This window comes from Salmo trutta, chromosome 4, assembly GCF_901001165.1.
Source record: "Salmo trutta chromosome 4, fSalTru1.1, whole genome shotgun sequence".
Lineage (NCBI taxonomy): Eukaryota > Metazoa > Chordata > Actinopteri > Salmoniformes > Salmonidae > Salmo > Salmo trutta.
Window position 1 is genome coordinate 68,595,117 of NC_042960.1, and position 24,267 is coordinate 68,619,383.

At 41.3% G+C, this 24,267-nt stretch overlaps 2 pseudogenes; one reads left to right on the forward strand and one right to left on the reverse strand.

The window, feature by feature from the left end:
• LOC115193079 (tripartite motif-containing protein 16-like) lies at positions 1 to 18,177 on the reverse strand (annotated as a pseudogene).
• Positions 13,008 to 24,267, forward strand: part of LOC115191416 (tripartite motif-containing protein 16-like) — a 26,093-nt pseudogene continuing 14,833 nt past the window's right edge.

Below are 24,267 nucleotides of genomic sequence, written 5' to 3' on the forward strand. Positions count from 1 at the left end.
TCACACAATCATTGGTTCCTGTAGGTGCAGGGTAGAGATATGACGGGGAGACGGTCATGACCTCCTCCTCAGACCTTTTGGTCGAACGCCCAGAATATGTTAAATTAAGATAGGAGACGGTGCCAGACAGGAACCAACCCTGTGAAACATGTTCTATAAGATAGGAGACGGTGCCAGACACATGCAGGAACCAACCCAATGAAGCATGTCTATGTAGCTTTCTTGCTGTATACTGTCATGAAGTTGCCCTGTTGGGGGCGGGTCATGACCCCCCATAAATACCATTCCCCCTTTTCTCTCCACTCTACAGAATGGACTCTTGGAAAGACCTTTGTTAATGTAGAGAGAGTATGGTAACATCAAAAGGTTTACTTATTTATTCTCTCATTACTGACATTCTTTATCACTGAAGTAATTACACAACATAATTCATGTTAGATAGATAATGGTCTCTTCCTCCTATAAGAGTCATTGAAGTGTTGGATGAGATAGGACCCTGCCTTCACCGGGGGATATTTGTTGGACCTGTCACAACTGGAGCACTAGTGGTCCTGGGGGGGGGGGGGGGCAGTGCCCCTGTGACAACAACTTTGGACCCCCTTGTGGCCCCCCTAAATGTGAGGTATGAAATAATTTTTACATAACACATTTTTGCTATCGTTCTTTTTTTTTACATCCGTTATTAGACAGTGGCAACGATGATGATTATGAACATGGTCTTTTGCCTGCTAATGCCTGCAATGCAGTGAAGAAAACGATATATGACAACAATAACGTCTAATGTAACTGGCCCCTCTAACAGTACAACTGGCCCCAGCTTGGCCCCCCCAGTTGAAATGGTCTAGAACCACCACTGAACGGGTGATGAGGGCCTCCTCTTCCAGCTGCACAAAGAAAACCAGGGACTGCAGTGTGCTCCAGTCTGCAGCAGGGGGCAGTAAAACCCTATGGACCTGAAAGGGAAAGTGAGGCGTATAAATCAAAGGTGAATTTACATTGATGTTTCCACAGAGACCTGAGTCATATTCACTAGGCACCAAACTGAACTCAAACAGGGAGGGACTAACTGAACTTAAGAAAATAAATGTTTTCGTTTTCTGTTGCTAAATGTTTTGCTACAGTGTGCCCTAACGAATAAAACCCATCTTAAAATACTATTTATATCAAATATGACCCTGGATTCAAATACTATTTGAAATCCTACAAATACTTTGAGCATTTCCTTTTGTCCTCCAGGTGGGAGGGGTTTGTACTTTTATGACTTTTCTATTGGTTCCATTACAACAAATTCAATCAAGCACTGCTTATTAAGTATTCCAAATGATTTTAAATAGTAATTGAACGCAGGTTTGTTTCCACATGCAATAAGCCTGTAACGTCTTGTACGATCTCAGGTAAAGGTGTTTCCAATGGAAGGGCAAGTCTCACCACTGAGAGCAAAACATCACTGGTCCACCTCTGCATCAGGTCAGCTATGTTGATCAGTACTGTCCCAAGGATGCTTTGAGCAGAGATGAACTCCCCTGACCTGGTACCACCTATGGAGTTGTCATTTTAATATCAGTTTAACCCCATTACTGCTATAACACACATCAACCATGTTAATAGAATGAAATGGATCCAGGTTCTATTTATTCTACAATAGATTTCATCACAGGTCACTTGGAAAGTTTGTTAATCGAGTGGCGCGAAATACAAATACCTTAGAAATGCTATAACTTCAATTTCTCAAACATATGACTATTTTACACCATTGGAAAGAAAAGACTCTCGTTAATCTAACCACATTGTCCGATTTCAAAAAGGCTTTACAGCGAAAGCAAAACATTAGATTATGTCAGGAGAGTACCCATCCAAAAAAAATCACACAGCCATTTTCAAAGCAAGCATATATGCTATATAGCTAATTTGACACCCACCAAGTTTGGCGCTCACTAAACTCAGAATTACTATAAGAAAAATTGGATTACCTTTGCTGTTCTTCGTCAGAATGCACTCCCAGAACTTCTACTTCAACAACAAATGTTGTTTTGGTTCAAAATAATCCATAGTTATGTGCAAGTATCTCCGTTTTGTTTGTGCCTTCAGGTCCCTATCCGAAGGGTGACGCGCGAGCGCATATCGTGACAAATGTTCAAAATATTCCATTACCGTACTAAGAAGCATGTCAAACGCTGTTTAATATCAATTTTTATGCGATTTTTCTCATAGAATAGCGATAATATTCCAACCGGGCGACGTTTTTTTCATTCAATGGCTGAAAGAAAAAAATGGAGAATTCTCATGAATGCGTGTCACTGTCCCCAGGCTGACCACTCACAAAATCTGCTGCTGTGCTTCGCCCAGAGAGAGCAGATGCCCCATTCCACTTTCTGACGCCTTCAGACAGCCAATGGAAGCCTTGGAAATTGTCACGTTACAGCAGAGATACTGTATTTTCGATAGAGATAACCCAGAAGGACCAGAAATTGTCAGACAGGCCACTTCCTATATGGAATCTTCTCAGGTTTTGGCCTGCCATATGAGTGCTGTTATACTCACAGACACCATTCAAACAGTTTTAGAAACTTTAGAGTGTTTTCTATCCAAATCTACTAATTATATGCATATTCTCGTTTCTGGAAAAGAGTAGTAACCAGTTTAAATCGTGTACGTTTTTTATCCGGCCGTGCAAATACTGCCCCCTAGCCCCAACAGGTTAAGGGCCTCTCTTCTGCCCTGTATGTCTGCCTAGTTAAGGGCCTCTCTTCTGCCCTGGATGTCTGCCTAGTTAAGGGCCTCTCTTCGGCCTCCTCCCGTTACCTGCTGCACTGCTCCCCGCCTGCCCTGGTCTGTCTCTCCCAGTCTGGTACAGGTGCCCTTGACACTCTCTCTCTCCCCGGAGCTTTGCTCGCCTACATCACACATTGCTGACTTGTTTACTGATCTGCTGTTGGACTGTTTGATTAGTGATTGTTGCTATGTTTGTATTATTATTTAGGATTTTTTTAGCTCATTTAATGAGTGCTCAGCGTTGTGTTGGCTACATGTCTTAGATTGCTTAGTGCTGTGTTTCTCTCAGGTCAAACGATGAGGCAATAAAGGAACATGTTGCTGTTGTTCATGTTGCTGCTGTCTACCCTTGGCTTTCACAATGTTGGAGATACTTTTAGAGCCCGTTGCTCTGTGAATGAGGAAATATGACTGTTTCTCCCTCGAGTTTTGGGAGAAACCGAACGCTTGCTCTGTGAATGAGGAAATATATGACTGTTTCTCCCTCGAGTTTAAATAGTGTTGTATCTTGTTGTTATAGACCATCTGCTACTGTTGGCTCTCTGGATTGTATTTTCAAATTGTTATCACAGCATGTCAACTCTGAGCTTGCCCTGATGGGTGATCTGAATCAGGATTGGTTAACATCTAACTCTGATCAACTCTAAATTCGATGCAATACCTATAATCTCACTCAGATTGTCAACAGTGTAACGGGGTTGAATATAAAGGATCCTCTGAAATCCTCTTTGATTGATTTGATCTTAACCAATACTCCCAATCGTTTTAATGCTTCTGGTGTTTTAGCAAATTACATAAGTGATCACTGGGCTATTGCCTGTGTGAGAGATGGTTAAATTCCCAAGCATTCTCCACGTGTCATTACGAAAAGAAACCGGAAGCTGTTTGATATTCCAGGTTTTTTACATGATGTATCTAGCATTGAATGGAATAGAATGGAATGAATTACTGATGTTGAATTAGCCTTTTCTTACTTCCACAATGCATTCCAGGATGTATGCAATAGGCCCCTTTAAATAAATTCAGGATTAAGGGCAGAGAGAACCCTTGGTTTACTGAGGAACGTACTAAAATCATAAGGGAACTAAATGCTATGTGGGCTAAAGCAAGAGGGTTCTGGTTCGGCGGATGATTGGATGGCTTTTAAACGTCTTGGAAATATGTGTGTGGCTATGATCCGAAAAGTGAAAGGAGACCACTACCTGAAATCTACTTCAGATCTTTTAACCTGTTTGGGCTAGGGGGCAGTATTGAGAATTTTGGAAAAAATATGTGCCCATTTTTAACTGCCTCCTACACCAACTCAGAAGCTAGAATATGCATATTATTGTTCAGGTTTGGATAGAAAATACCCTAAAGTTTCTAAAACTGTTTGAATGGTGTCTGTGAGTATAACAGAACTCCTATGGCAGGCAAAAACCTGACAAGGTTTCATGCAGGAAGTGGCCTGTCTGACAAGGAGTCGTGCGTCTTGCATCTGTTTATTGAAAAGTAAGGATCTTAGCTGTAACGTGACAATTCCCAGGGCTCCAATAGGCTCTCAGAACCCGCGAAAAACCTGAAGGTTGACGAGGCAGCCTCAGGCTGAAACACATTATCGCCTTTGGTAAGTGGCGGATCAGAGGACCATTGAATGAGGCGCGTGCACGATTCGCCCCCGTGGAGAAATTTAATTCGGCCGTTTAGGCTCATTGCAGATTCCCGGTCGGAATATTATCGCTTTTCTATGAGATAAATGGCATAAAAATTGGTTTTAAACAGCGGTTGACATGCTTCGAAGTACGGTAATGGAATATTTAGACATTTTTTGTCACGCCAATGCGCCATGCGCGAGACCGTGATGTAGCATTCTGATAGTGTCTAGAACTCACGAACAAAACGTTGTTGTTTGGATATAACGATGGATTATTTGGGACCAAACCTACATTTGTTATTGAAGTAGAAGTCCTGGCAGTGTATTCTGACGAAGAACAAGCAAGGTAAGATCATTTTTCTTATAGGAAATGTGATTTTGGTGGAGGCTGACCTGGGTGGGTGTCTAAATAGCTTGCCCTGTGATGGCCGGGCTATGTACTTAGATTATTGCAAAATGTGCTTCATCCGAAAAGCTATTTTAAAATCGGACATATCGAGTGCATAGAGGAGTAATGTATCTATAATTCTTAAAATAATTGTTATGCTTTTTGTGAACGTTTATCGTGAGTAATTTAGCAAACTGTTAGTAAATTCCCCGGAAGTTTGAGGGGGGTATGCTTTTTCTGAACGTCACATGCTAATGTAAAAAGCTGTTTTTTGATATAAATATGAACTTGATTGAACAGACATGCATGTATTGTATAACATAATGTCCTAGGTGTGTCATCTGATGAAGATCATAAAAGGTTAGTGCTGCATTTAGCTGTGGTTTGGGTTTGTGACATGATATGCTAGCTTGAAAAATGGGTGTCTGATTATTTCTGGCTGGGTACTCTCCTGACATAATCTAATGTTTTGCTTTCGTTGTAAAGCCTTTTTGAAATCGGACAGTGTGGTTAGATTAACGAGATTATTGTCTTTAAATAGCTGTAAAATAGTCATATGTTTGAGAAATTGAAGTAATAGTATTTCAAACGATTCAAAAATCGCGCCACTGGATTGAAGTAGCTGTTACGTAGGTGGGACGAATTCGTCCCACATGCGCCAGAGAGGTTAAATAATTCCTCCACATTTTGACAAGTAGTGAAAGGTTTGGAGTGAAAAGAAGAATCACAGCTTCCCAAACTATTGTTGGTCGACACACAGGTAGTAACTGAGAGAACCTCCATTCTGAAAGCCTTGAACCAGCATTTCATAGACGCAGGCAGTTTATTTGAAAAGGTCAAAAGGTCTAAATGAGCCCCCTATGAATTTACCTGACACCCCTGTGTACTCCTTCACCAGGTTCTCCTTCTCATCCCTGACACCCCTGTGTACTCCTTCACCAGGTTCTCCTTCTCATCCCTGACACCCCTGTTTACCTCTTCACCAGGTTCTCCTTCTCATCCCTGACACCCCTGTGTACTCCTTAACCAGGTTCTCCTTCTCATCCCTGACACCCCTGTTTACCTCTTCACCAGGTTCTCCTTCTCATCCCTGACACCCCTGTGCACTCCTTCACCAGGTTCTCCTTCTCATCCTTCCCTGTTTCAGAAGTGAGTAAAGCCCTGAAAGAAATTGATAGAAAAAAATCCCCTGGCCCTGATGAACTAGACCCCTGCTTCCAACACCTAGCTGCTGACATCATTGCTCCCCCCCTATATTTTTAACCTCACGCTTGACGTTAAGGAAATCCCCAAGTTAACCTGTTATAGATAGGGGGCAGTATTTTCACGGCCGGATAAAAAACGTACCCGATTTAATCTGATTATTACTCCTGCCCAGAAACTAGAATATGCATATAATTATTAGCTTTGGATAGAAAACACTCCAAAGTTTCTAAAACTGTTTGAATGGTGTCTGTGAGTATAACAGAACTCATTTCGCAGGCCAAAACCTGAGAAGTTTCCAAACAGGAAGTACCCTGTCTGACCATTTCTTGGCCTTCTTGAATATCTCTATCCAAAACAGGGGATCTCTGCTGTTACGTGACACTTCCTACGGCTCCCATGGGCTCTCAGAAGGCCGCAAAAAGCTGAATCGTGGCTTTGCAGGCCCTGGCTGAAAAACATTAGCGCGTTTGGATAGTGGCCGGTCAGAGTACTAAGAGACTGAGGCTCATGCACGAGTCGACTCCATGTTAACTTTCTCTCTCTTTGAACGAAAACAACCACTCCCGGTCAGAATATTATTGCTTTTTTACGAGAAAAATGGCATAAAAATTGATTTTAAACAGCGGTTGACATGCTTCGAAGTACGGTAATGGAATATTTAGAATTTTTTGTCACGAAACGCGTCGGGCGCGTAACCCTTCCTCACCCTCGGATAGTGTCTTGAACGCACAAACAAAACGCCGCTATTTGGATATAACTATGGATTATTTTGAACCAAACCAACATTTGTTATTGAAGTAGCAGTCCTGGGAGTGCATTCTGACGAAGAACACCAAAGGTAATCAAACTTTTCTAATAGTAAATCCGAGTTTGGTGAGGGTCAAACTTGGTGGGTGTCAAAATAGCTAGCCGTGATGGATGGGCTATCTACTCAGAATTTTGCAAAATGTGCTTTCACCGAAAAGCTATTTTAAAATCGGACACCTCGATTGCACAAAGGAGTTCTGTATCTATAATTCTTAAAATAATTTTTATGTTTTTTGTGAACGTTTATCGTGAGTAATTTAGTAAATTCACCGGAAGTGTTCGGTGGGAATGCTAGTTCTGAACGTCACATGCTAATGTAAAAAGCTGGTTTTTGATATAAATATGAACTTGATTGAACAAAACATGCATGTATTGTATAACATAATGTCCTAAGATTGTCATCTGATGAACATCATCAAAGGTTAGTGCTGCATTTAGCTGTGGTTTGGGTTTATGTGACATTATATGCTAGCTTAAAAAATGGGTGTCTGATTATTTCTGGCTGGGTACTCTGCTGACATAATCTACTGTTTTGCTTTCGTTGTAAAGCCTTTTTGAAATCGGACAGTGTGGTTACATTAACCAGCTCAGCAGTACCATAGACCCTAAACCCAGGATAGAGGGGCTGAGTGAATGTGGTCTGGACTCTGTGGAGGAGGGTCATTGTGTCAGAGACACTGTAGAAGGACAGAGTACCTGCCTTGTGATCCAGGTACACTCCTACTCTGGAGGACTGAGGGCCTCATACTTTAGTCTTAACATTATTGTGTCTGAAACAATAACTACCTCTATCGTACTGTAAACTCCAGGACTTGTTATTGTGTCCAAATCCACCACCTGACCCTGTTCTGCTGATGTCTTTATATGAGACTGCTGTATAAACATCACCAGTCCACTTCACCTCCCAGTAACAGCGTCCAGACAGACCCTCTCTACACAGAACCTGCCTATGTTTGGTGAATCTGTCTCCATGGTCAGGATATCGTTGGTCATGGTCTGTATAGGTCACCTTTCTGTTCCCTTCAGACAGAGAGAGGTGTGTGTATGTTGTGTTTGGGTCCAGTGTGAGCTGACAGGAATCTGGGAGAAGAGCAGAGCAGAGACCAATGAGGGGAGTCAGAACAATAAGTTAAGTCAGATACTGTATCTACCCTGTCTTTGATAAGAGCACAGCAGAGATCAAATCAGAGAAATATGAGGAGTCAGATAGATACCCAGTCTTTGATTAGATCTACTATTGCTATATATTTCTAGAGGGATTGTTAGGAGTGTCAGTAAAAAGAGAGATCTTGGTCCATTCTACTTTAAGGAGGTCTTCTAGTTTCTCTCTCAGTTCAGACACAGTCTTACTCACATCTCCAAAGTACTGAAGAGGACTGACAACGATGCTGGGTAAGTCTGAAGATACACTGATACTGGAGAGAGACTGATAACTCTGGAGATACAGAGAGAGAGACAGAGAGAGAGACAGAGAGAGAGACAGAGAGAGAGACAGAGAGAGAGACAGAGAGAGAGACAGAGAGAGAGACAGAGAGAGAGAGACAGAGAGAGAGACAGAGAGAGAGACAGAGAGAGAAACAGAGAGAGAGACAGAGAGAGAGAGGGACAGAGAGAGGGACAGAGAGAGAAAGAAGGACACAGAGAGAGAGGGACAGAGAGAGAGAGGGACAGAGAGAGAAAGAAGGACACAGAGAGAGAGAGGGACAGAGAGGAGGGAGAGAGGGACAGAGGGACAGACAGGACAACATAATGATTGAGATGAATAGTTTCACATTAAGTTAATTTCATATCACATGTAACAAGACAGTTTAGTTACCTGGAGGAAATGGATGTGATCCTCTGTGTGTGAGAGCTGCTCCAGCTCAGTGATTCTCTTCGTCAGCTCAGCTATCTCCTGCTTCAGTTGCTCCAGGAGTTTGACTCACTTGAGCCTTCTCTTGGGCTCTGATCAGCTCCTTCACCTCAGAGCGCCTTCTCTCAATGGAGCAGATCATCTCAGTAAAGATGTGATCACTGTCCTCCACTGCTGCCTGTGCAGAGCGCTGGAGAGAGAGAGAGAGAGAGAGAGAGAGAGAGAGAGAGAGAGAGAGAGAGAGAGAGAGAGAGACTTGTCATCCTCATTACACTAACACCCCCCCTCCTAAAAACACATTGCCTCCACACAATCACATTATACAGTTCCCAACACCACAATACACCATCCAGCACCACATTCCAGCCGTACAGACAGCCCCCCTGAGCCCCCATACCTCCTGAAACATCTCTACAATGTTGATCATTTTGTAAAACTCAAACTCAACCCTAAGGCGTCAACAGTAACGGCATTACCCTGGCAACACAGAAAAAACATGAACAGTTTGTCATTGTTGAAAACGGACAACTCTCCCCAACTCCCAGGTCAACCCGAGCCAACCGGCTATTGGTGTCCAGGGCTCCACGTAATACCCACCACTGGATGACCCCTGACCTTTCCAGCACTGGGAGCTTATAGAGCACACTCTACCTATACCCTGCCATGCTCTCAGCCCCCACAACCCCCTGCCACTGATGCCCCTTCACTCCCACTAAGCCCACCTCTGTATGGTACAGTAGCCTCTGTGCTGCTTTGAGTCAGAACGCTGCCACCCTGCTCTCCAGGTCCACCAAACCCAGTGATCAGCAGCTCCTCCCATACCCACGGCCCAGGCACCACACCCCCCTCTCGTGTGGGTCTCAGCAGCTGCCAGGCCCTCAGTACTGCAGCATAGAAATCCCTACTGTATTCAGTCTCTCCGGCCACATGATGAAGTTCTGCTGATCCAGCCACAAACCCAATTCCATTTCACCTAAATGGCACCAAAAAATGTCTACCTCTTTATTTTACCACTGTTCTTAGGACCAAATTGAAAAATAACAACTGGTGTAGAAAGTAAACATCCGCACCTCGATGGTGCCAAGTGTGTTTATGTCTGTATTACCAGGAAGTAGGAAAAAATGGGCAACTTCTGACTTTTTCTGGTCTAGCAATCGATGACAGCAGAGGACGCTGCCCAACCTTATGTCATTAGAAAGAGGAGATTCTCCTGATTAAAATGGTGTCAGACATGAATACCTCTAAGTTTACACATTGTGAGATATTTAGTGAAATAAACAGACATACCATAACAAAGCTGCTCAAACTTACATCATTAGAAACAATAAGTTATCCTGATTAAAATGGTGTAGAACTACAAACCATTAAAATAAATACATCTATTACAGATAATTGGAGAAATAGACATGTCCCTATTTCCCCAAAACAATGGCAGTCTGAAAGTTATAACAGCAGTCTTTTATTTAACCAGCTTATTTATCTACTACCATTTGACTTTGTGTTTAACATTTAGTGGTTTGTAATCTAGTGGTTAAGAACGTTGGGCAGTAACTGAAAGGTGGCTGGTTCGAATCCCCGAGCAGACTAGGTGAAAAATCTGTAAATCACCTTTTTTAGGCAGATTTGGGCTCTTAACCCTAGTGGCTCTGGATAAGAGTGTCTGCTAAATGACTCACATGTAAACGTAAACTAGACCTCTGTGAAAGGGGGGCAGGTAACCTAGTGGTTAGAGCGTTTGGCCGGGCGGCAGGTAGTCTAGTGGTTAGAGCGTTGGGCCGGTCAGCAGGTAGTCTAGTGGTTAGAGCGTTTGGCCGGGCAACAGGTAGCCTAGTGGTTAGAGCATTGGGCTGGGCAGCAGGTAGCATAGTGGTTAGAGCGCTGGGCCAGTAACCGAAAGGTTACTGGATCGAATCCCCGAGCTGACAAGGTAAAAATCTGTTGTTCTGCCACCGAAAAAGACAAAAAACTCACTGTTCCTAGGTAGACCATCATTGAAAATAAGAATTTGTTCTTAACTGACTTACCTAGTTAAATAAAGGTTGCATTTAAAATATAAAAAGCGTGGCAGTAACTTAACTTTTCATTTCACAGACAGACTCCTGAAGGCAGGCAGGCAGCACACTCCTGAAAACTGCTCAGCAAAGCAAAGGCTCTTATGAGAGCTACCACATTTATATTAAAAAAGCTCATTTTCAGTGTCTGTGTCCAGTGTCTGTGTTTATATGTTAAGGGGGTGTTACTTTGGCAGATAATGTCACTCATTTAAATATATACATATATACATTTACATTAAATATATACAAAATGTATGAAATGTATGAAATGAAATGAAATGTATGTATTCACTACTGTAAGTCGCTCTGGATAAGAGCATCTGCTAAATGACTAAAATGTAAAAAAAATAAGACAGTTCAGATTAGTTTAGGTCAAGTACAAGTATCAAACTTAACAAGCCCCTCCGTCTGCGAGCAGCGAGCGCTCTGCCTTCTCCCACAAGAGAGGGGCATGTTGAGGTACATTTACTAACCGTGAGGGCTGCATGATGTAATTTATTGTCGGGCTGGAAGATGCATCGTCTTTTCTATTCCGAGGCTGGTTCCTCCCAATATGACATATTAACATGATGTTATAATGCATGTTTACTAGGGTTGAGATCAGCACATCTGACTAGTGGTTATTTGACCGGGGTTCAATACCTGCTATAGTTAATATTGTTTTGATCTCCCAAAAGCAACACAGGACAAACAAGAGATATATAGCTAACTGTAAAGTAATGAGTGACCATTTTAGAAAATCATGGGATATATAGGCTTTGGTTGCATGCTATTTTATGTCAATCATATTGCTGCTTGTAGCCTATAACTGATGCTTTGTGGTCTTATGCTGCCATCTATTGGAAATATTTACCAATTAAAAGTTATTAATTCACGTAAAGATATTGGTGAGTCAGCTGAGAAATAAAGTGTATTTAATTCCTGAGATCAGTCTCAAACTTGCCCCACCTATCCCACGCCAATTGCTGGACTTTCACATAGAGGTTACTATGTCACCCAGTTCAAACCACATTTAAAAAATAAAACAAATGAGTCTTGTTTATCAAGTGTTCTGCCTTGCAATAATAAATATAATAAAATAACTAATAAAAAGCAAATGCTTACATAGGTTTCATTTAAAAAATAACAAATGTTATTTAGTACTAAAATGGTATTTACAAACATAATATTATTACTAAAATAGTTGTAGGCTACTGTCATTGTAGGCTACTGTCAAGCACCATCCCCCGACCTCTACTTCTGACACCAGGCTCTGTAAAAGCGGTCGTAAATCCCTACGAGGAGACCCTCTCCTCATGGCCCCAGTATAGAGAGAACAAAGGAGTTCTTCCACCTCACAGAACTGGAGAACCGAACGACATTTATTTTCTGGAGAAGGTATAAAAGATCGGTGAAGAATCCAGCAACGAACTGCTCCGTTTGGTACAATTTTGTGAAATTCATGAGAGACAATACGGCCACATTACCATAATCATGTTTATAGAAGAGTCTCAGGTATGAGACTTACATCTCATGGTTGTATAAAATGAATGAATAAGGATGGAACTGTTTGTGAAATTGTGTAATGTGATTTTGGACTGTTTAACCTGTTTGGGGTAGGGGGCAGTATTGAGAATTTTGGAAAAAATATGTTCCCATTTTTAACTGCCTCCTACACCAACTCAGAAGCTAGAATATGCATATTATTGTTCAGGTTTGGATAGAAAACACTCTGAATTTTCTAAAACTGTTTGAATGGTGTCTGTGAGTATAACAGAACTCCTATGGCAGGCAAAAACCTGACAAGGTTTCAAGCAGGAAGTACCCTGTCTGACAAGGAGTTGTGCGTCTTGCATCTTTTTATTGAAAAGTAAGGATCTTAGCTGTAACGTGACAATTCCCAGGGCTCCAATAGGCTCTCAGAGCCCGCGAAATAACTGAAGGTTTACGAGGGAGCCTCAGGTTGAAACAGATTATCGCCTTTTGTAAGTGGATGCTCAGAGGACCTTTGAATGATGCGCGTGCATGAGTCGCTTCTGAGGAGAAATTTTATTCGGCTGTTTAGGCTCAATGCATACTCCCGGTCGGAATATTATCACTTCTCTACGACATAAATGGCATAAAAATTGGTTTTAAACAGCGGTTGACATGCTTCGAAGTACGGTAATGGAATATTTAGACATTTTTGACACGCCAATGCGCCATGCGCGAGACCGGGAAGAAGCATTCTAGAACTCACTAACAAAACGTCGCTGTTTGGATATAACGATGGATTATTTGGGACCAAACCAACATTTGTTATTGAAGTAGAAGTCCTGGCAGTGTATTCTGATGAAGAACAAGCAAGGTAAGAACATTTTTCTTATAGGAAATGTGATTTTGGTGGATGCTGACCTGGGTGGGTATCTAAATAGCTAGCCCTGTAATGCCGGGCTATGTACTTAGATTATTGCAAAATGTGCTTCATCCGAAAAGCTATTTTAAAATCGGACATATCGAGTGCATAGAGGAGTAATGTATCTATAATTCTTAAAATAATTGTTATGCTTTTTGTGAACGTTTATCGTGAGTAATTTAGCAAACTGTTAGTAAATTCAACGGAAGTTTGCCGGGGGTTATGCGTTTTCTGAACGTCACATGCTAATGCAAAAAGCTGTTTTTTGATATAAATATGAACTTGATTGAACAGACATGCATGTATTGTATAACACAATGTCCTAGGTGTGTCATCTGATGAAGATCATCAAAGGTTAGTGCTGCATTTAGCTGTGGTTTGGGTTTGTGTGACATTATATGCTAGCTTGAAAACTGGCTGTCTGATTTTTTCTGGCTGGGCACTCTGCTGACATAATCTAATGTTTTGCTTTCGTTGTAAAGCCTTTTTGAAATCGGACAGTGGGGTTAGATTAACGAGATTCTTGTCTTTAAATAGCTGTAAAATAGTCATATGTTTGAGAAATTGAAGTAATAGTATTTCTAACGATTCAAAAATCGCGCCACTGGAATTTCAGTAGCTGTTACGTAGGTGGGACGAAATCGTCCCACATACCCCAGAGAGGTTAATGAAGGAAACTCCAATTCCCTTTGGAGTCTTAACTAAATCAGAGGACCGCCCATGAGCACAGTTACGGTCTGGCGTCATGGGACAGGCCTTTTTCTGCTCTTCCAAATAAAACCCCCACCAAGGTTGTCTATCACCAGACCGAGCTTACCTCAATTACGAGATGGCTAAGGGTTGGAGACCATGCATTTCTCTTGCTGAACTTTTAACCATACCACGTGGTTAAACTCTTAGGCTATCGATACCGACAGAATAAGAACAAGTCTTTGATATTAATTACTAGTCTGCAGCTAGGAATTCAGTATCATTGAACACGAAGACCGACAACCGCCGAAAACATCTGTCCTATAACGACATTAATGAATGTCACTCTGAACTACCCATTCTAACCACGACAGAGAGAGAGGACTCTCCAACAGAAACAAACTTTTCAACAGAGATCCCGACGACACACTGAGCGTAAATATATATATATATTGATTGCAATTTTCCCCGAATGAATGAGCGTTCATGTGCAAAGGGTTATCATTTCAATTGTTATAATTATCAACTCTCAGTTGACCCACACTCCCCTTTTGTCTAACAAGCCGCCATGCCGGTTTAGCCCACTAGGGCACATTCTCCTATCATTTCCTTGTAACCATATCTACTGTTTGTTATGCATTTCTGTGATTTAACCTGTCTGGGGTATGTGGGACGATTTCGTCCCACCTACGTAACAGCTACTGATATTCCAGTGGCGCGATTTTTGAATCGTTAGAAATACTATTACTTCAATTTCTCAAACATATGACTATTTTACAGCTATTTAAAGACAAGAATCTCGTTAATCTAACCCCACTGTCCGATTTCAAAAAGGCTTTACAACGAAAGCAAAACATTAGATTATGTCAGCAGAGTGCCCAGCCAGAAAAAATCAGACAGCCATTTTTCAAGCTAGCATATCATGTCACATAAACCCAAACCACAGCTAAATGCAGCACTAACCTTTGATGATCTTCATCAGATGACACACCTAGGACATTGTGTTATACAATACATGCATGTCTGTTCAATCAAGTTCATATTTATATCAAAAAACAGCTTTTTGCATTAGCATGTGACGTTCAGAAAACGCATAACCCCCGGCAAACTTCCGTTGAATTTACTAACAGTTTGCTAAATTACTCACGATAAACGTTCACAAAAAGCATAACAATTATTTTAAGAATTATAGATACATTACTCCTCTATGCACTCGATATGTCCGATTTTAAAATAGCTTTTCGGATGAAGCACATTTTGCAATAATCTAAGTACATAGCCCGGCATTACAGGGCTAGCTATTTAGATACCCACCCAGGTCAGCATCCACCAAAATCACATTTCCTATAAGAAAAATGTTCTTACCTTGCTTGTTCTTCATCAGAATACACTGCCAGGACTTCTACTTCAATAACAAATGTTGGTTTGGTCCCAAATAATCCATCGTTATATCCAAACAGCGACGTTTTGTCCGTGAGTTCTAGAATGCTTCTTCCCGGTTTCGCGCATGGCGCATTGGCGTGTCAAAAATGTCTAAATATTCCATTACCGTACTTCGAAGCATGTCAACCGCTGTTTAAAACCAATTTTTATGCCATTTATGTCGTAGAGAAGTGATAATATTCCGACCGGGAGTATGCATTGAGCCTAAACAGCCGAATAAAATTTCTCCTCAGAAGCGACTCATGCACGCGCATCATTCAAAGGTCCTCGGAGCAGCCACTTACAAAAGGCGATAATCTGTTTCAACCTGAGGCTCCCTCGTAAACCTTCAGTTATTTCGCGGGCTCTGAGAGCCTATTGGAGCCCTGGGAAATGTCACGTTACAGCTAAGATCCTTACTTTTCAATAAAAAGATGCAAGACGCACGACTCCTTGTCAGACAGGGTACTTCCTGCTTGAAACCTTGTCAGGTTTTTGCCTGCCATAGGAGTTCTGTTATACTCACAGACACCATTCAAACAGTTTTAGAAAATTCAGAGTGTTTTCTATCCAAACCTGAACAATAATATGCATATTCTAGCTTCTGAGTTGGTGTAGGAGGCAGTTAAAAATGGGAACATATTTTTCCAAAATTCTCAATACTGCCCCCTAGCCCAGACAGGTTAACTAGTTATTAAATAAATGATTTTAAGGCAATTGATGTATGGATGACTCATAGTGAAGACTGGGTTGGTGCAGATAACCAACAATTTACGACGTTTGGAATGAGACTAACGTGAGGTAAATAAGTCATTAATTCGAAGACTAATTGATCAGATATTAAAATATCTGAAAGTTATATTATGAAAATTATAACTTTGTAAACTGAATATTTTCCTTGGTGCCCCGACTTCCTAGTTAATTACAGTTACATGATTAATCAGGTTAATCGTGTAATAATAATTACAGAGAGTTATTTGCTAAATATGTTTTCCGTTTTAATGATGCCAAAGACACAACACTACCCTACCCTAGAATTAGGGTTCAGGCTAAAATAGGTTATACGTAGGGTTAGAGTTTCTGTACAGCACTTTGTGACATCTGCTGATGTAAAAAGGGCTTCATAAATACATTTGATTGATTGTTAGGTTCAGGGTATTTAAAGAGAAAAACTGTATGGGTTTATAGCCCTGTGGTCTTCAAACTAATCCTACAGTGGTTAAAAGCCCACTACCCCATTCCACTACTTTGACCCTATCTGCTCCTGCACCATGCCAACTTACCCTACACTCATTAAAAACCCACAACCCCATTCCACTACTTTGACCCTATCTGCTCCTGCACCATGCCAACTAACCCTACACTCATTAAAAACCCTACCCCATTCCACTACTTTGACCCTATCTGCTCCTGCACCATGCCAACTAACCCTACACTCATTAAAAACCCACTACCCCATTCCACTACTTTGACCCTATCTGCTCCTGCACCATGCCAATGACCTGGGAGGACGGGACACCACCACTCAACACACCCTGGAACTCTTCTGAAGTCAAATCTCATATGACCAAATACTTCTCTGGTTCTGAGCTCTTCTCCACACCTTCTACCTCACTTAACTCTCCCTCATTCATTTCCATTTCACTTCCAGAACTCAGTCTGGCGCACGGTTCTCTCTGTTTGCACTTGAATTATAACATTTGAAATGTCTCTATTCCTTTTGAAAATAAATGTTGTGTAATGTTTACTGTTCATTCATGATTGTTTATTATCTACTTCACTTGCTTTGGCATAGTAAAGATATGTTTCCCATGCCAATATAGACCTTTGAATTTAATTGAGAGACAGAGAGGTCAATGTTAATGTATAGGGGACATGAGTCAGTCATGGTTACTCATGGTTATGTGATGAGGTAGCCCCGCTTGGGACTTCTAAATCAGTGTCGGCCCAATAGGGAATGTTCTCTTGGTGTAATGGTCAAGATGTTGGTTTCTCCTGCAGTAGACCTGGGTTCATATCCCGTCAGTTACATTAAGCAGTCAATTCTCTGAAAGGGGTCAAGACAGCCTGTTCCCAACAGTGGGGTCAGTGGGATTGGATAGGGGCCTCTCGCTCTCTCTCTCACTCTCTCACTCTCACTGGAGGAGAGAAGTGAAATGGTGTGTCCCCTCTGGTCAACAATACTCACCTTGAAAGACTCCACATCCTGTTGGAGCTCCTTCAGCTCCTTCTCTCTCTCCTGGAATCTCTGCTGGACCTTCTGCTGACTCATCCCCAGCTGCCTCTGTGGAGAATCACTCTTCAATGAGCTATCAAGCTTTATTAGTCCAGTAGATCAATAGTATAGTAATGTGACATAGGGTCCATAGAGAGGAAGGATTCAAATGTATCTCTGTGAAATTATATTATTACGTTGCTATGTGAATGATTATAGTTTTAACAGTGGACGAAAATCTATCAAGAGGTTGAGACTGAACTTTGGACTCATTAAAGGCCATTCAGAATGATAATAGTGTTTGACTTTAGAAAATGGTGATACATTTACAGAATCTGGGTTAACATATCTATATACTCAAGGTTTGTGTTCATATTTGTTTGAGTTTTGAGCTGAGTCTCACAGTAAGAGGCCAGACACTGCAGACAGGACATGAGGGCTTTCTGCTTTCTGGTCCCAGTGCAGGAATCACATGCCACATCTCCAGGTCCAGCATAGCACAGAGCAGGAGGGGGAGCAGCCTGGAGTCCTGTCTTCTTCAGTTTCTCCACCACTTCAGCCAGCACAGTGCTCCTGTTCAGAACAGGTCTTGGGATAAAGGTCTGTCTGCACTGAGGACAGCTATAGACCCCTTTCAGATCATCCTGATCCCAGCTTTCTTTAATACAGCCCATACAGTAACTGTGTCCACAGGCAGTAGTCACCGGATCCTTCAGTAGATCCAGACAGATGGAGCAACAGAGCAGGTCCTGATTCTCTGCCATTTTGGTGCTCTCTCCTGAAGGTTAAGCAATGGCAGTGTGAAAGATGACTTTCTGTTCAGTGTGAAAGATGACTTTCTGTTTCATGTAACTCTACACCAGAGGACAGGGAGTGGCTTCATACTGGACTGTGTAATCTGTATGTAGAGGGGGTGTGGTTTCTTTGATAAGTAGGTATGACTTTCTTTGATAAGGAAGTATGTTGATAAATACTTTGTTGAGGGAAAATGTACTTGATACGTTAGTAATATATTGTTTTGTCACCTAGCTGTCTTATGATGACTGCACTAATTGAAAGTCTCTCTGGATAAGAGTGTCTGCTTAATGATTAAAATGTAAATGTAAAATGAATAATAAGCAAAGCATGTTGAGTATTATTCTAATGAGCTCTGTCCCGAAACAAGACCAATAATAATACCCAGTGTGCTCTGCAGTTCATTTGGTATGTTAATTTTCACATATACATTTACATTTTAGAATCTTGTTGCTGTTCGGGCCAGACACTTCCAAATATTTTTTGTATATAAAATGAAATACATTACATGTAATTATATACATTACAAAATGCAAGTATTTAGTAGTTTAATTTGATACATTGATCTTTATGGTATTTTGTATCTGAATTTTGTATTTGTATGTAGTAATTTCTGTCCATCTCTGGTAGTAGAATACTCTTGTCTGTAGGGTGTTTTCAGGACCAGGACACTGGAGGTAAAGGACTGGTTTAAACAGTAAAATGTCATGGAGTTTTATTTATTTTTTAAATTTGCAAATCACTTTCAAAAGGATTTCAAAATGCTAAATAAAATTCCTAGCTCCCCCCAGAGCATAATCACTGGGCGATCTCTTAAAAACAGCACGCATAGACATAAAAAGTGTTGTAGAAATTCTAACCAGAAAGGGGAGAGACTGAAGAATCTTTCAACAACAGCTGTATTAATATGTGGAGACATGAGGTCAACCATCACTCAGGGTGCACGGTAGAGAGACCAATGATTCAGGAACAACAGCTGTATTAATATGTGGAGACATGAGGTCAACCATCACTCAGGGTGCATGGTAGAGAGACCAATGATTCAGGAACAACAGCTGTATTAATATGTGGAGACATGAGGTCAACCATCACTCAGGGTGCATGGTAGAGAGACCAATGATTCAGGAACAACAGCTGTATTAATATGTGGAGACATGAGGTCAACCATCACTCAGGGTGCATGGTACAGAGTCCAATGATTCAGGAACTGTTAAAGGAATTTTCTATCCTAATGATAATAATTAGCAATCAATAAGCCTTGACTAATCCCCAGGGTTTGTAAAACACTGGGTTAATAATAATTAGGCAAGGACTGAGCTTTCTGCAAAAGGTTCATACGGTTTTGTTCAGAGAACGTTCTGAGGTCCCAATCAAATCAAATCAAAATCAAATCAAATTTATTTATATAGCCCTTCGTATATCAGCTGAAATCTCAAAGTGCTGTACAGAAACCCAGCCTAAAACCCCAAACAGCAAGCAATGCATGTGAAAGAAGCACGGTGGCTAGGAAAAACTCCCTAGGAAAAACTCCCTAGAAAGGCCAAAAACCTAGGAAGAAACCTAGAGAGGAACCAGGCTATGAGGGGTGGCCAGTCCTCTTCTGGCTGTGCCGGGTGGATATTATAACAGAACATGATCAAGATGTTAAAATGTTCATAAATGACCAATAACAAAGACATTTATTTTATAGTTCACTCCTTAATTACGCACATACATCCACACACAAACAGTAGATATATGAATCCCTCCCCGGATTTCAAACAATCGTTAATCACTATCCAGCGCTCCTTTCCCCCAAGATTAGAGAAACCTTGAGGGTCCCTCCCGGTTTTCTCCAAAGTCTCTCCAAGTTGCTAGGTCAGGTAAAACAGATGTCTACTGTTCTCTTATCTCCCTGCTAACACACACACACACATTTTGTCCCGGTCTCTTCACACACGTCTACAGTTCCCTTAGGCCCACTAATCACACACACACTTCTCTCCCTTCCGGGTCTCTACTTAACCTTATGGGACTAACGTTCAGTACTTTAATTATTCATTACCCATGCTACATAATTATTTAATTAATTCATTACCCATGCTTTAATTATTCATTACCCATGCTACAAACTTTTTGGAACACAACGACCTGTCTCGTGAACGCGCACCAATGAAGTCATGTCCTTTCCTGAGTCAGCAACTTCCAACTTCCGCTGTTGGCTCTCTGTTCATCACAGAAGTCTCAAACAACTTTCTATAGACTGTTGACATCTAGTGGAAGCCGTAGGAAGTGCTAAATAAATCCTAACTCACAGTGTGTTTGATAGGCAAAGCCTGTAAGACATTCCACAGATTCAGAATTCCACTTCCTGATAGGATTTTCCTCAGGTTTTCAGTTCCGTTATACTCACAGACATCATTCAAACAGTTTTAGTAACTTCAGAGTGTTTTCTATCCAAATCTACTAATAATATGCATATCTTACCTTCTGAGTGAGTAGGAGGCTGTTTAATTTGGGTACATTTTTCATCCGGCCGTGAAAATACTGCCCCCTAGAGAGGTTAAGTTCAAACTTCAATAATATTCCAACCGGACCATTGCAATGTCTTGAAAAACGTTTTGGAACACAGGTCCCTTCTAACGTGAATGCGCCCAATGAACTGAAGTGTTTTTCTGGTCACCTTCTTCCCAGCGTTCTCCTTTGCTCTGTGTTTGCCGCAAAACGCTCAAACAACTTTCTGAAGACTGTTGACATCTAGTGGAAGCCTTAGGAAGTGGAAAACAAACCCTAACTCACTGTGTGTCAGAAAGGCAAGGACTTGAAAATCTGGTTCCTGTTGTTTTCTCATTTCCTGGTTGGATTTCTCTCAGGTTTTTGCCTGCCATATGAGTTCTGTTATACTCACAGACATCATTCAAACAGTTTTGGAAACTTTAGAGTGGTTTCAATCCAAATCTAATAATAATTTGCAAATATTTGACTCTTGCCCGAGTATTAGGCTGTTTACTCTGGGCACGCTTTTCATCCAAAAGTGAAAATACTGCCTCCTAGCCCAGACAGGTTAATCCGATGATGTCATTAATCCATCCACATTTTTATTTATTGTCAACTACCAAAATAATGTAGTGTTAAAGTCTTCACCTATTTGATTCATAGCTTTGTATTAATCTGGAACTTCCCTGAGGATGCCAATAGCATCCATCTAGACAAAGCTACTCCCATCCTGGTCAAAACTCCTCCTGTGCCTACTTTAGCCTCCTATAACTGGCCTCTGATGACTAACTCGAACTGGTTGGACCAATAACCCCAGGCACAAGTTCCTAACCACCATTTGTGGTAATTTCTGTTGTATGCGTCCTTTGCTGGTACTAGCCCACCCTACAGCAGTTCTAGGTGCTGTGAGGTTAAGAATTTTCTATTCATCTTTCAAACCTAAGTCAGTCACATTAACGATTACCTTTCAGCCATTAAAATCATCTAAGTTCTCGGTGCCATTCTTGTATCTATAACACTGGTACTCATCAGGAGTTAAGGTGAACCAAGGTGGGTTGGCTGAGTACTTCAATCTGGCCACTTGTTCACTTAGCTTTAGGATATTAATCCATGGAGAGACTATCGGTTCCATTGGTTTTAAAAAAAATATGAAAAGTTAGGAGGAGAGGCATGTATTTTAGTTTTGATTTTAAGTTTATGTTTGGTAAATTCGCTAGGAGGAGATATGATAATTTTGTTGAAAGTAGTTGTTACCCTAACTAAAAGGGGAATGAAAGCGTAGTTGGTTTCAGGAACTAAAGTGTTAGACACTGAACCATTGACCAGACACTATTCTGCACAGCAAGCTGAAATAGTAGCATTGACTAGAGCCGGCGAGATAAGAAAGGAGAGAAAAAGTTACTATTTATACAGACAAGCACATAGGTATTTAAAACCATACAAAGCAGCACAGATAAATCTTGAAGAAGATAAGACACTTAACAGAGAATTGTTACAGGATAGCCAAGAACGAATGCCCCAGGGAGAATTGGACATGTGGAAAATGAAAGGGGGCAATCCTACAAGTGAAGGTCTGACATAAGGATAATTTACTAATCTTACCAAAGACACTGTTTAGATATGCGGCAATATTGACACATGGGTGGAGCCATGTATCAATAGGGGGGGAAGAATGGTAGAGCCGGTGATAGAACAGGTTAGGAAACACTGCAGGTTAGGGAAGAGTGGTGGCCTAGAGGATAACTACTTCATGGCCTAGAGGATAATTACTTAAACATTTTTTTTGTAGAATATCCACTCCAACATTTGGAAATGGACTTATTGAACTATTTTGAAGTGAGGGGAAGAAGGGGTGTTTAACAACTGGACAATTCTACAGTAACGGAGTGACACTGAGACTCAGATTTACACTTTAAAATGTCAAACAGACATTTCTGTTACCGAAATTCGTATCTGCACTGTTAAGTGAATGTGTTTTTGTTCATTTATTTTGTATATTGTTAATGTAACGCGGGTCGTATAAAGGGGACCAAGGCGCGGCGTGTAGAGTGCTCATACTTTTTCTTTAATGAAACACTTAACCAAAAAACAACAAAACGACAGTCAACAGTTCCGTTAGGTACACTTGACAAAACGGAAAACAACTACCCACAAAAACCCAGGAAGAAAAACCCCAACTTAAATATGATCGCCAATCAGAGGCAATGAGGACCAGCAGCCTCCAATTGGAGGTCAACCCCCCAAAAAAACAACATAGAAATAGAAAACCTAGAACACAAATATAGAAATAGAAAACATAGAAAAACTCAAAACACCCCCTGTCACGCCCTGACCTACTCTACTATAGAAAATGACATCTTACTAGGGTCAGGACGTGACAGTTAAAAGTAGTCCTTGTGCGTAGAGTTGTAAGGTTTGTTTAACTTTGCAATGATTGTTTTTTGTTTGACAGACATTTTCAAGTGAAAAATCTGAGTCTCAATGTCCCTCTGTTACCATGGAAATGACCAACTTCAGTTTTACATTCCTAGGACTGAGCACCCTTTCACCCAGGTGTGACTGTACATATATAACCCTCTGAGGGAGAGAGAGAGAGAGAGCTGTACTCACTCCCTATGTCTGTGTGCACTCAGGAAGACCTCAGCCTCCAGGCCCAGGTCCTTACAGAGCAGGAAGAACGACGACTGGATCTCACAGAATCCATTCACTCCTTCCCACAATGGCCATTTCTATAGACCAGGAAGAGTTGTGTAAGGACAGTGAAATCAGAGCTATATACAATATAGGATATAAAAGATGACATGTTTAGAGTGGTTGAACTCTGTATATGGCTCAGAGGGAGGTCAATCACTTTGTACCTTGACCTTAACACTGATAGCAGCAACAACAACAACAGCAGAGAAGTTGGCTGTGTCTACAGACAGACAGACAGACAGACAGACAGACAGACAGACAGACAGACAGACAGACAGACAGACAGACAGACAGACAGACAGACAGACAGACAGACAGACAGACAGACAGACAGACAGACAGACAGACAGACAGACAGACAGACAGACAGACAGACAGACAGACAGACAGACAGACAGATTGTTTACTATGACTGGATGAAGGGATGGAGTGTTGAAGGCGTCCTTTCGGTCTCCTGGTCTCTTGGGATTTAAACTGTGAATACAGAGAGATAGTCCTAACCATTCAACCAATGTACACACCAATCAGTCATCATTAATATTATACCAGTAGCTTGGTTTGTATATTTATACAATGTGTTTAGTTTCTGCTGTTGCCCACTGCTTTTTACAATGGAAAGTAACAGTGAATGTATTGCTCCACCGATACCAGTTGCTTCACCAGTCACAGTGAGCAGTCATGTACCACTTCTGTGACATTGATGACTATATAGTATTGGTGGATGACTAAGTAAAGTGACGTCATCTTCCCTCTGAAGACTCCACCGAGACTGATAGTGTTTTCACACTTCGTCCCTTTCAGACAATTGTTGTGAACTTGGTGCGGTTGGCTTCATCTTTTTGTGCAGTGTGAAAACCCTCAAAAGAGCCCCGAAGTGAACTGAACTAAAA